The following is a 14,545-nucleotide window of genomic DNA, read 5'->3' as shown; positions in this document are numbered from 1 at the left end:
AATGGTTACAAAAACAATTCAAGCATTAGTACAAAATCAACCTAAAAATACTACTATTTTTATGAGTTTTTTTATTGTCAACAAGGGAAATCTAATTCAAACCTAAATATACTAAAATCTATTAATCCTAAAAACTAACATTTTTATTGTTTTCTATGTCATTTTTATTTCCTAAAAACCAAACAAAAATTATGATTCTAACTATTGTTATTACCTAAAAATCTAATGAAAAAATTATGATTTTCATTACCTTTTATCATCTAAAAAAATATAGAACAAAACTATGTCAACAATCTAAATTTAACATGAAATAATGGGCCCAGGGGGGTGAATTGTTGAAATCAGTGTAAGCCAAATAATGGCGCTAGGCCCAAACAGCAGTGGCCCAGAATAGTTTTTGTTCAGTTTCTCCTATTGCCAAAAAACCGTATGGTTGGGCTCTCAAAGGGGGGTATAGCATGCTACTTCGTGTGAGGCCCAAGGACTATGGATCCAGATTCTCAGATTTAATTATGAAATAAAATAAAATAAACAAATAAAACCTAAAATAGAGGTTTGGGAATTAGGTTAAATTACCTGTGACGCTTCAAATTCTCCTTCTTCCTACTCTCTTTCACGAACACGAAGGCGGCCGGAGAACTTCACTCTCTCCGTCGAGCAACTCGCAGCGGTCAGAGAACTCCGATTCGGCTCCGTCTCAATCTCCCTCGATTCTGCTCGCGACCTCACTCTCAACTCACACAACACACGGCGGCAGACATTTCTTCTTCGATCCTCCTCACTATCAGGCCAGTAAGCAAACATCAATCTCCTCCTTTCCTTGAGCGAACAGCGACGGCGACCGGACCGTCTCTTCTTTTTCAATTAGCTCTTGGCATCATCTCTCTATTCCGATTCGAATCAAGCACCAAACGAAACAAATCCAGGTGCTTTCCTCTCTTCTTTCGCTTTTGGTTATTCTGCGTTCTTCTTCTTCTTTTTCGAACTCAGTGTTGTTGTTGTTGATGATAGTTTCTTGGTGATGATTTTCAGAATTGAAGATGAAGGGAGTTGAAGGCTGAAGAGAGGGAAGTGGTTGTGGTTGAAGATTGAAGTAGATGAAGGGATCCGGTTATGGTGATTTCGTTGAAGAAGGTTGAAGAGCTTTGGTGATGAAGAGAGAGGATGAAGGTGATGAATTCTAAGATTATGAAGATTGAGGCATGATTGGGGGAGAGGTTCTGAGATTGAGGAGTTGTTTATGGTGATTGAAGGTTGAAAATCGAAGAGAAGCTGAAGATTTTCTGAGAAGGTGGTTGAAGATGAAGAGAGAAAAGGAGAAAGGTTGCAGAATGATGAAGATGGTGAAGAATTGGTGTCGTGAAGAAGAGATGTAGTGGTGAAGTTGCAGAGGGTGAGAAGGGAGAAGGTTGATGATAATGGTGAAGTGGTGATTATGGTGGAGGAACCCCTGAACAATGGTGAAGGTTCTGATTTATAAAGGTGAGAAGGTTAGTTTTTCCTTTGATATTTCTGTTTTGATTCAGTTAGAATTCTGTTAGGAAGGTTGTAACTGATTTTTTTGGTAGTTATCTTTCTGTTAGGGTTAGTTAGGGACGGTTATAGGTTAGTAACTGAATTAGTTATAAACTGTTAGTGACAGTTAGGATATGTTTGGTTTTCGGTTAGTACTAGGTTATTGGATTCAGTTTTCTTTTAGGAATTGCTGCTGAATGTATACTTATATGAATGGGATTGTATGAACATTAGAATGGGCGCTGGTTTTGCGAATCTGATCCGTTTTTGAACTGGCTGAATTTGTTGTGGATTGGTAAGATAACGATGACGATTTAATGTTGCAGGTCTGTTTTTGAGGTGCTGCAAGTCTGTGAATGTTTGATGGCAGCTCCGATTTTATTTTGCGGGTTTTGAGTGGTAAGCTGGATTTATTTTCTAGATTTATTCTAATAGTCTGAATAGTTTTGATGGTGTGTTTGAATGCAGGGCAGGTTTGGTTTTCTGTCTACTGATGCAGATTTGCGGTTTAATTGTTTTTTTGTAAAGTTTTCCATGCCGGTTGTTTCGATTTGAAGTTGCAGGCTGATGCAGGTTTGAATGTTGACATGGTTATGTGTATTGTGCAGCATCTTGTTTTTCTTGGTTTAATCCGAGTCTCAATTGTGTAGGGCTTTTAGCAGCAAGGTCATATTGGCTTGGAATGATGAAGTGAGGCTTTGGCAAAGTTTTAAAGGAAGAGTGGCATGAAGTTTTAGGATCAAAGAAGAACATGGGCTTATTAGAACTAGGCAGATGAAATCAATTTGAATCAAAATGTAATTTGACTCTTTGTAACTTTATTCAAACCTTGAACTTTCCCTCCACTTTTGTTGATTAGAAATTTCAAATATTCCTCTTTTGAATGAGATCCTTCGATTGTGATTTCTTTCTTCAAGTACCCTTAATGCCTCTAATAGTGTAAGAATCCATATGGGCAAGTCAATATAATTTGGTCCACGAATGTCAACTTTCTTTAGTCGACTTGTTGACATAAAAGTCAACTCATAACTGAATGTGAGCATCTTTATATCTTCCTTTTTCGGATTCAAATGATTAATTATCTTTTATTTCTCTCAATGCTTAACATCAAAAAAAATTTGCACTTTAATCTTCAAATCGGACATTAACCCAATATCTTGTCGTAGAAGAAACAAAACCCGACCAATAGTTGCCCACACAGAGACGAATCAATACCTCAACTCAAATCATAGCATCGTAACAGAATTAACCAATGTAGTACATATGAGGCCATAACCCTAATCAAGAAATCTTGATTCAAATAACCTAGGAAATAAACCTTGGGTCAAGCAATAAGTTTTCTGAACAAATGCCTTCTAGAAGACCTGTACCAATCACAGTCTTGATTAAGTAACAAATACCCTTTTTGAGGGAATAAATAACCTTTTGCCAAGGCCTATGTGAGACTCCAGCTTATTTCACGACCCTTGATCCCTTGTTAGATTATTGATTAATGATGTATGTTATGTCAATGACCTAATGAAGATATGCACATGAATGTGAAACTTTAAGCCAGTTAGAAATAAAATTAGATGGGCAAATTTTGGGGTGCAACAGCTGCCCCTATTTAATCGTCTTAAACCTGAATGTACGAACGACACAAGTTCTGGACATTTGAGGTGTAAGTGGATTGAATACGAAAGAACCCAAAAATTTGCGCTCAGGAGCAACAACTCTGAGGTGATGTTTGTAATTGTGATTTTGAAAGAGGACATCAGTTACTACTAATTCCGGCCAAGGGATACTATTAAATGCTTGATATAAACAAGAAGCGCCAGTCAACTACTGGACATTTGCCGATAACAACCGGACTTTGAAGGAAAGGACCAATAACAATCAGACCTAGCCAAAGGATGCCTGTAACAACAGGACTTTAAAGGAACAGACTAGTAACAACTAGAACTGACCAAAGGATGCCTGTAACAACATGACTTTTGCTGGTAACAACCAGACTTTGAAAGAAAGGACTAATAACAATCAGACCTAACCAAAGGATGCCTGTAACCACGGGACTTTAAGGAACAGACTAGTAACAACTAGACCTGACCAAAGGATGCCTATAACAATAGGACTTTTGCTGGTAACAACCAGACTTTGAAAGAAAGGACTAATAACAAGCAGACCTAACCAAAGGATGCCTGTAACCACAGGACTTTAAGGAACAGACTAGTAACAACTAGACCTGACCAAAGGATGCCTATAACAATAGGACTTTTGCTGGTAACAACCAGACTTTGAAGGATGCCTGTAACAACAGGACTTTAAAGGAACAGACTAGTAACAACTAGAACTGACCAAAGGATGCCTATAACCATAGGACTTTTGCTGGTAACAACCAGACTTTGAAGGATGCCTGTAACAACAATACTTTAAAGGAAAGAGATGCCAATAATCATTGGACTTGATTGAAGGAGACTAGCAATGACTAGATTCTATTAGGGATGTTGATGAACTGAAGGCGATGCCAATAACTATTGGGCTTGACTGAAAGAAAAACTAGAATCAATCAGAAGATGCCAGTAAACACTGGGCTTTCAAAAAGGCATTAATGTCCGCGAAGCATAAAAATTACATGGATCCCTCAGGCCAAAGGCGGGGTGTAACCCTTCAAGGGTGGCAATCACTCGAATTGCCACACACATAGTATGGATTTCAAATGATTGAAAAATGAGATGGGTTGAATGCCCACCCTCATTCGCACTCTATTATGCACGCGGCATGCGGGAAAATAACCAAGGCAAACTTGTAAGAAGCAAGAGATATCCCTTATGCAAAAGGCGGTAACGGGACTCACAAAAAGTAAATACAAAGAGAGGACTGGTGACGACCAGACTCTATTAGATGATGCCAGTAAACACTGGGCTTTGAAGAAGGTATTGTTACTTATGGAACATAAGAACTACATGGTTCCCTCAGGCCGAGAGGCGGGGTGTAATTCTACAAGAGTGACAATCATTCGAATTGCCACCCACAAAGTATGGGTTACCCGAACGATTGAGTTCAGCAAACGGGAAATAACCAAAGAGACAATGATCTTGACGAAGAATGACTTTGTATTCAATCCACACTGGAGGGAGAAAGTGAGACTTCTTTTGGGAATATATTACTTTGTGCCTTTGGAGCACACACAGACTTGGCTTATGTATTGATGCATGTTTGAATTTTTTCATGGCGTAATGCTCCATAGTCATGGAAATGCTACGCATTTTTGTAGATGCAATGTGAATGCAATGATTACTATATGCAAGAGATGACGAGGGCCCTTTAAAGAATATTTCGCTGACTTGTAGATCGAGCTTTGTCTCTGACCTCGGGAGAGGTAAACACCAGGGAGAATCCCTTTAGTGTTAAGAACTCTGTGGGGGTGCCAATAGACATTGGACTTTGACTTGCAAGATATACTTATGATTGTTGACTTGAAGAATAATTTCTGACTTCTCACCATGTGCCATTTCTTGGAGAATTTTCAGCTTTGAGGAGATTCCCTCAATTCACCATGGTGGGGGATTAGAAATCTGGATAAGGAACCCTTGTTGGGAGGATTGGAACACTCCTAGGAGAAATAAACTCCTATGCTCGTGGAATGGAACAAACTCTCAGGAGAAATAAACTCCTATACTCGGGGAGAGACTTGAATTTCAAGGAGAAATAAACTCCTATGCTCGGGGAGAGACTTTTTCCAGGAGAAATAAACTCCTATGCTTGGGGAGAGCACTTTTCTAGGAGAAATAAACTCCTATGCTTGAGGAATGGAAATAACTCTCAGGAGAAATAAACTCCTATGCTTGGGGAGAGAGTAACTTGCTGGGGAAAAGCATTATGATACTTCTCCATTCTGGGATGGCCAACTACACTTTACAAGTGAATGACGGTTCCTTCAATACAAACCAAAAAGATCATGCCCTAGGCTGCCTGACTTGTGAAGATATTTGCCTCGAAAGGATCCCTACACCGCAATTACTTGAGATAATCCTGCCCCAGCATATTCAAGCGTTTGAAATATTCTTTCTCTTGATCCACGGATCCTTGAAGAGATTTGTCGAATCTCAACGTAACTGCCCCAGATTGAGTGAGTTTGAGAGATTCCTCGACGTCACTACTTCAAATTGATTGAAATCAAGAGAGAGATTCCTCGACTTGATTAACCCAGATTGATTGAATTTGAGATGTCAAACCCTGATTTGCTTGCCCCAGATAGGTTGAACTCACGAGAGAGATTCCTCGTCGTGACTGCCCCTGATTATGTACATCTTATCAGAATCCTCAAGTTTACTTCCTTTGAAATCAACCAAACTATGGAAGCAACTTTATCACGCTCAATGGAGTCTTCAAACTCTTCCTCGTAGGGTACTTAATCAAAATGCATCTACTACACCGAGTATTCAGACTTCTCCCTTCAGGGTATTTAATCAAAGAAGGTATCAACTGATTTTCTCATTGGAGAATTCAACCCTTTCCCCTCAGGGTAACCAATCAAAAACATTATGAAACTGATCAGGCTCATTGGAGTCTTCAGGCACTTGTCCCTTAATGATCAAACAACGAGGGCATCAAACTGCACAGGCTCAAAGGAGTATTCAGATAACTTGCTTTGATAATGATTTCTTTTTACTCTACGGAGTTCTCAAGTCTCTTTTACTTTGACGTGATCAAGATCTTCATGGATTCTCATCATACAAACTTCCTTGATGTTTAAGCAAATGTTTTGTATGCAAAAGAATGTTAATTATAAGAATGATAATTCTAATGCAAAGCCTATGCTAGTCTTGAAGTTTAAAAACTTTTTATGCAATGAGGTGGCCACCTCTTGTGAATGAGATGTAAAGCGGGCATACAATACCAACATAGATATGTGTTACGCTTCATTGAGAGTCAGTTAAACGCTATCTCATTGGAGTGCGTCTTCGAAATAAACCCTACTTCAATTAGGACTTTTAAGGGTTGTAACTTGGCCGGGTTCACGGTTTTCAGAAACAAAGGATTTTTAGGCTCAAAATTATTTGGTGCCCACCCCCTTCGTGATGTTCTCCACTCCTAAGTTCAATTAACTCAACATGAGTGCTCATCCCTCACAAGGAATTTTGAAACGGTTGAGGAATCAATGATGTTTTTGGACATGGCAGTCGCTCACCTTTTATTCTTTTGATTCATTATCACACGACTTTGTTCTTGCTTTATTTTCACAACTTTTTCTTTTTATTGCTATTTCTTTTCTTTCATCATTTTATTTATTTATTTTTTTGCCATATTTTTTCTTCTTTTTTTTTTGAACAAGTCGTGTGACGTCGCATTGTCTTTGATTCGTTGGAAGTGATTGCGACTGCCTCATTCCATGATTGATGAAGGATTACCATTGTGGTATCGTCATCTTTTGTCCTTTTGGTAGGTGAAGGATAACCATCACGGTTTTAACTTTCCTCAACCTTTTGAAAGATAACCATTGTTGTATCCTTAGATGCACATCCTTTATGAGTTTTGAATGCTCGGTCGGATTAACTGAACACTACCCTGCCCCAGGGTTAAAATTAAGGGTTTTTTTTATCAGAAAAGAAACTCCTACTTCAAGGCTCAAAGGGGTTGACGAGGGTCTATCTCCCTTATATCTCCGGTGTTTGGGGATTTGAAACAATGCCTGTACATCATCAGCAGGATTTTAATCAAAAACACACAATTAGGGATTTTGCATTTTTTATTTATCATCATTCTCCCTCCGCTCATTGCCTAAAAAAGTGATAAGTAAAAGTTGGTATCGTAATGCCAAAAACATTTTTATGAGTGAAAACGAATGGATTACTTCAAGACAAACATAAACAATGTATTATGATTTTCATTCAGAAATTAACAAATTTTTACATGCAATCAATGCTTAAACAAACAATGAAATATTACAAATGAGAATGCAATAAAGATCTTAAATGAATGCCATTATTGAGGAGACCTGACTCCGTATGGACTTATTGCTCTCGAATGCCTTTTGCAGTTTTGATACCCCATTGAGACTTCATCTTGTGCATAAAACCTCTTGGCGTGGATGCGGTTGTTCTGAAATCAATGAGGACTTGAATTCTGCCGTTGAATGTCCTACCACCTTTAGTTTAATGGCTAGGTGCCCCAGCATGATAGCCACTTAGCCTTATTACGTGTTCCTTCCACACACATTAGATTACTTCCCAGAAGAATATTCCAACAAAGGCGTACAAGAATGGTGCATTTTTGCCTTACTTTAGGGATTCGAGCAATTCAAATGATGCAATACTCAAGATAGACAATGTCTTGCTTATCCCTCGGTCGAGAGCCCCAAATATAGATGCTAGAACAGTAATCACCATTATAAATGGAAGAAACTAGTATGATCATCACAATCAAGAGAGCTATATGTGGTAAGCAAGACCCACAACACAAATCTTAACCAACTGAGATTCTAACCAGCAGGGAAGTAATTGGGCACAAGGCATTAGAATTACATCTCATATTTTCCTTTCTTTGTTGACAAGCAAAAGCCGTCTGATAAGAACATTCCGGGAAGAGATGGCACACGATATGAAGCAACAGCTTGAGAACGAGAAATGTCTCTGCAAAACACTCTTGATTACCACATGGAAAAAGATTCTGACGAAGATGCACAAGAATTTGTAATGCTTTAGGGATTCGAGCAATGCAAATGGTGCAATGCTCAAGATAAGAATACGTCTTGCTTATCCCTCGGTCGGGAGCCCCAAGCAACTTCCACTTATGTACAAGAGATGATTACCACTGTGGCTTGCATATCCAAACTATCCAGAGAGAGAATAAAATGACCCTTTCAGCTCTTGACATCAGGCATTAGGCACAAACCAACAATGTCTAAATAAGTGGAGTCACGACCTTTTATGGATTTCAACCTTTCCTCCAAGAGGTGGAACCTTTTATCAATTTCGATAATCTGAAACTTGAAGACTTCAATTTCCAAATTATTCTAATGATGTGAATTCTCCTTAACAAGAATAGGAATCTCAACATTATTTCAAACATTCTGATTCATAAGACCTTCTCATGGGAGAGATTAACATTTGCGTCTAGCCTTTGAGGAACCTATCTCAATTCTTCTAGTCAAAGAGAAAAGGCTTGAATAACCTCCATACACTGATTCATGTCAATCCCCATTTATGTCCTCATCTCATTCAAGTCCTCACGGAGTTGTTCCATCATTAACTTTCAAGCACGTAGCGGTGAGAAGTCAATTTGTTGTTGGAGTCAGTATCTGAGTAGAAAGGGCCCCATAAGCTTCTATGAAATGCATGATAGTATGAATGCATGTTTCATTTCTAAGGGATCCTAAGGTCTTTTCATCTACTTTTGTTTCTCTTTTATTCTTTTTTTTTTTTGCATATAGTATCTTTTCTCTTTTTTTTTCTTTTCCATCTTTTCAGTTTTTCTACTTTTTTTTCTCTTTTTTTTGGAAATAGACTTTAGAATCCCCCACAAATGAAGTGGATAAAGTAATGATGTTATGCAGTGCAAAAGGATGGGATCAAGGTCCATATAATCCGAGTAACCACTATACAATCCTCTGAATAGCTGATGTAAAGCCTCGGTAGGTCAAATGTCATGAGATCAAAGGTCCGACACCTTTTTGAATACCAGGAGAACCAATAGTCACCAACAGAATATGAATAGTCACCCACGGTACCTGTCATGTATATCCCTCCCCACTCACAAGTGAATCTAGGTCAGGGTAGGTCAAAAGGTCTCCAGCGTTAACAGTTCTCCTAAAACACCATCATCGTTGCAAATACATGCCAATAATGGTATCTCATTTGAACCTCAACTGGTCGTGGGTCTCATGATCGCAATCAACAGAACCTGACATTCTGTTGGCGTCATGACTATTCACTCTATCCTAGGTATCCTATGTGTCAACTCTGGCCTGGGTATTGGGCCTTTTACCTCATAGAACATCCCACCCAACCTGCAAACAGAGAAAATATATGGTCCCCACGGGGACCCATAATATAGTCCAGATGCATGCGGAAAGTAAACATGATATGCAAGCAGGAAAATAGACATGATATACAAGTATATATACAGGATATAAACATATAAGGAAACAAAGAAACACCCAATAAACGAAACAAACAAAGGCTAGGATCGACTCGCTAAGAATGGACCAGCACAGGTCTATCACATCCCCAGCAGAGTCGCCAGCTGTCGCTACCACGAAAAATGGATCAAAGTCGCCACTAATATATTCATCCCATCGAGGGAAAGGAATACCAGGAAACCTAACTCAGAATAAGAACAAGGTCTTTCGACCAGAGAACAGGGTACGGGAGTCGGTTACGCAAGGGGAAGGTGCTAGCACCCCTCACGCCCATCGTACTCGATGGTATCCACCTATGTTTGTTTCTATCTAAAGGGTGTCTAATGTCTAAAACCTAAATGCGAATGAATGCAAAAAGAAATACGGGGAAAAGAAGGAATTATTTACAAATGTGCTCGCTTAGGCCCCGCGACCCAATGCCTACGTATCCTTTTCAGGAATCAGAGCGACCGTAGTTCGGCTCCATAGTTTCCATTTGTTTTGTGTTTTTTAGTTGAACAGCGGTTAAGGTCACAATCCACGATGCTCGACCTTTGGAGACTTATACGCCTACTTTGGAATGGACTCAACATGTTCTTAAGCGCCTAACAAGGCAAAAGAGTGAACTTGGGTTTGTGTTTTTTATGTAACTACATGATGAACAAAACCCAATACAAGGTTTCACACCACTTCATTACTTTGCTTTTAATTTGAGCCTTTATTAAGTGTTTTAAGTGTTTTTGGTTGGGTATTTTTTAAGGGAATTTACTTTGCGATTCGAATCACATAAAAATGTATAATGATCGGGAAGCAGATTAGGGAATGAATCCCACTCACTTCTATCCCATTATATAATGTTCAAGAAACAGATTAGGGAATGAATCCCACTCATTTCTATCCCATTAATTAATGTTCGAGAAACAGATTAGGGAATGGATCCCACTCATTTCTCTCCCATTAAGTAGTGACCGAGAAACAGATTAGGGAATGAATCCCACTCATTTCTATGCCACTAAGTGATTGAGAAACAGATTAGGGAATGAATCCCACCCATTTCTCCATCACTTTCTTAATGTGATTCGCATCTCTATTTGTTAATGTTTTAATGTTGAAAAAGAAAAAGAATGAAAATGGGAGGCTATCCTACTTTCTAGCCTAATTGTTATTCTAAGTCTAATTCTAAAGTTAACATGGTGACTAAATTCTAAAAGGAGCATTAAAATGATATTAACAAAGTAGGCCAAAAATATGGCCAAAACAAGTAACAAAATCACACAACAATTATACAAAAACTAGTATGGAAATGGTTACAAAAACAATTCAAGCATTAGTACAAAATCAACCTAAAAATACTACTATTTTTATGAGTTTTTTTATTGTCAACAAGGGAAATCTAATTCAAACCTAAATATACTAAAATCTATTAATCCTAAAAACTAACATTTTTATTGTTTTCTATGTCATTTTTATTTCCTAAAAACCAAACAAAAGTTATGATTCTAACTATTGTTATTACCTAAAAATCTAATGAAAAAATTATGATTTTCATTACCTTTTATCATCTAAAAAAATATAGAACAAAACTATGTCAACAATCTAAATTTAACATGAAATAATGGGCCCCGGGGGGTGAATTGTTGAAATCAGTGTAAGCCAAATAATGGCGCTAAGCCCAAACAGCAGTGGCCCAGAATAGTTTTTGTTCAGTTTCTCCTATGGCCAAAAAACCGTATGGTTGGGCTCTCAAAGGGGGGTATAGCATGCTACTTCGTGTGAGGCCCAAGGACTATGGATCCAGATTCTCAGATTTAATTATGAAATAAAATAAAATAAACAAATAAAACCTAAAATAGAGGTTTGGGAATTAGGTTAAATTACCTGTGACGCTTCAAATTCTCCTTCTTCCTACTCTCTTTCACGAACACGACGGCGGCCGGAGAACTTCACTCTCTCCGTCGAGCAACTCGCAGCGGTCAGAGAACTCCGATTCGGCTCCGTCTCAATCTCCCTCGATTCTGCTCGCGACCTCACTCTCAACTCACACAACACACGGCGGCGGACATTTATTCTTCGATCCTCCTCACTATCAGGCCAGTAAGCAAACATCAATCTCCTCCTTTCCTTGAGCGAACAGCGACGGCGACTGGATCGTCTCTTATTTTTCGATTAGCTCTTGGCATCATCTCTCTATTCCGATTCGAATCAAGCACCAAACAAAACAAATCCAGGTGCTTTCCTCTCTTCTTTTGCTTTTGGTTATTCTGCGTTCTTCTTCTTCTTTTTCGAACTCAGTGTTGTTGTTGTTGATGATAGTTTCTTGGTGATGATTTTCAGAATTGAAGATGAAGGGAGTTGAAGGCTGAAGAGAGGGAAGTGGTTGTGGTTGAAGATTGAAGTAGATGAAGGGATCCGGTTATGGTGATTTCGTTGAAGAAGGTTGAAGAGCTTTGGTGATGAAGAGAGAGGATGAAGGTGATGAATTCTGAGATTATGAAGATTGAGGCATGATTGGGGGAGAGGTTCTGAGATTGAGGAGTTGTTTATGGTGATTGAAGGTTGAAAATCGAAGAGAAGCTGAAGATTTTCTGAGAAGGTGGTTGAAGATGAAGAGAGAAAAGGAGAAAGGTTGCAGAATGATGAAGATGGTGAAGAATTGGTGTCGTGAAGAAGAGATGTAGTGGTGAAGTTGCAGAGGGTGAGAAGGGAGAAGGTTGATGATAATGGTGAAGTGGTGATTATGGTGGAGGAACCCCTGAACAATGGTGAAGGTTCTGATTTATAAAGGTGAGAAGGTTAGTTTTTCCTTTGATATTTCTGTTTTGATTCAGTTAGAATTCTGTTAGGAAGGTTGTAACTGATTTTTTTGGTAGTTATTTTTCTGTTAGGGTTAGTTAGGGACGGTTATAGGTTAGTAACTGAATTAGTTATAAACTGTTAGTGACAGTTAGGACATGTTTGGTTTTCGGTTAGTACTAGGTTATTGGATTCAGTTTTCTTTTAGGAATTGCTGCTGAATGTATACTTATATGAATGGGATTGTATGAACATTAGAATGGGCGCTGGTTTTGCGAATCTGATCCATTTTTGAACTGGCTGAATTTGTTGTGGATTGGTAAGATAACGATGATGATTTAATGTTGCAGGTCTATTTTTGAGGTGCTGCAAGTCTGTGAATGTTTGATGGCAGCTCCGATTTTATTTTGCGGGTTTTGAGTGGTAAGCTGGATTTATTTTCTGGATTTATTCTAATAGTCTGAATAGTTTTGATGGTGTGTTTGAATGCAGGGCAGGTTTGGTTTTCTGTCTACTGATGCAGATTTGCGGTTTAATTGTTTTTTTGTAAAGTTTTCCATGCCGGTTGTTTCGATTTGAAGTTGCAGGCTGATGCAGGTTTGAATGTTGACATGGTTATGTGTATTGTGCAGCATCTTGTTTTTATTGGTTTAAACCGAGTCTCAATTGTGCAGGGCTTTTAGCAGCAAGGTCATATTGGCTTGGAATGATGAAGTGAGGCTTTGGCAAAGTTTTAAAGGAAGAGTGGCATGAAGTTTTAGGATCAAAGAAGAACATGGGCTTATTAGAACTAGGCAGATGAAATCAATTTGAATCAAAATGTAATTTGACTCTTTGTAACTTTATTCAAACCTTGAACTTTCCCTCCACTTTTGTTGATTAGAAATTTCAAATATTCCTCTTTTGAATGAGATCCTTCGATTGTGATTTCTTTCTTCAAGTACCCTTAATGCCTCTAATAGTGTAAGAATCCATATGGGCAAGTCAATATAATTTGGTCCACGAATGTCAACTTTCTTTAGTCGACTTGTTGACATAAAAGTCAACTCATAACTGAATGTGAGCATCTTTATATTTTCCTTTTTCGGATTCAAATGAGCAATTATCTTTTATTTCTCTCAATGCTTAACATCAAAAAAAATTTGCACTTTAATCTTCAAATCGGCCATTAACCCAATATCTTGTCGTAGAAGAAACAAAACCCGACCAATAGTTGCCCACACAGAGACGAATCAATACCTCAACTCAAATCATAGCATCGTAACAGAATTAACCAATGTAGTACATATGAGGCCATAACCCTAATCAAGAAATCTTGATTCAAATAACCTAGGAAATAAACCTTGGGTCAAGCAATAAGTTTTCTGAACAAATGCCTTCTAGAAGACCTGTACCAATCACAGTCTTGATTAAGTAACAAATACCCTTTTTGAGGGAATAAATAATCTTTTGCCAAGGCCTATGTGAGACTCCAGCTTATTTCACGACCCTTGATCCCTTGTCAGATTATTGATTAATGATGTATGTTATGTCAATGACCTAATGAAGATATGCACATGAATGTGAAACTTTAAGCCAGTTAGAAATAAAATTAGATGGGCAAATTTTGGGGTGCAACAGTGAGATGATCAACATAGCTAAAGAAAAAAAAGGGGATTCTTCTAGTTCTATCAAGAAGGAGCTCAGTTTGTCTTAGCAGACCATGATCTGATTGAAACATGGCAGGGTAATGATCAACAATGGAAGAAGTGGCAGTTCTTTATGGTGGTCTGTGGCAACCTTTCTATGGAAACATCTAGTGTCAAAGGGTCATCAGTTGAACATTTCAGGTGAAGACAAGGTGGTAGACTTGAATCTGTTGCAGAAAGAGAAGTGGAGTTAATGGGATGTACTAAACAGCTCAGTTGTATTCTAATGTTATACAAGACGTTATAACATCTAATTTCTGATGTGAGTATTTTTTTTAGGAACAAATTTGCTATAGTGAGTGTGTTCAGCAGGATTGTTGAACAAAGGGTGTTGCTCTTGAAGATATTAAGATGAGTCTTATATTTTCCATTCATCATTTCATACTTATTCCATTGGGGAAGCTCAGACTATCTCAGATAGGGGGAGTGACTTCTTAGTTCAAGATAAAAT

The 14,545-nt window shown here is 38.3% G+C and overlaps 2 long non-coding RNA genes across 2 annotated transcripts; both read left to right on the top strand.

Moving 5' to 3' along the window:
• The first annotated feature begins 1,982 nt into the window (after positions 1–1,982).
• On the top strand, positions 1,983–2,377 carry LOC131599595 (uncharacterized). Its single transcript, XR_009282856.1, has 2 exons — positions 1,983–2,088; positions 2,166–2,377. It is a non-coding gene; the product is annotated as an uncharacterized LOC131599595 (long non-coding RNA).
• A 10,443-nt stretch (positions 2,378–12,820) lies between these two features.
• LOC131599594 (uncharacterized) lies at positions 12,821–13,292 on the top strand. The gene is made up of 2 exons (XR_009282855.1): positions 12,821–13,003; positions 13,081–13,292. It is a non-coding gene; the product is annotated as an uncharacterized LOC131599594 (long non-coding RNA).
• The last annotated feature ends 1,253 nt before the right edge of the window (positions 13,293–14,545 follow it).

This window comes from Vicia villosa, linkage group LG4 (assembly GCF_029867415.1).
Source record: "Vicia villosa cultivar HV-30 ecotype Madison, WI linkage group LG4, Vvil1.0, whole genome shotgun sequence".
Classification (NCBI taxonomy): Eukaryota; Viridiplantae; Streptophyta; class Magnoliopsida; order Fabales; family Fabaceae; genus Vicia; species Vicia villosa.
The sequence above is the reverse complement of the archived record's forward strand: the minus strand, read 5'-3'. Positions and strand labels throughout refer to the sequence as shown.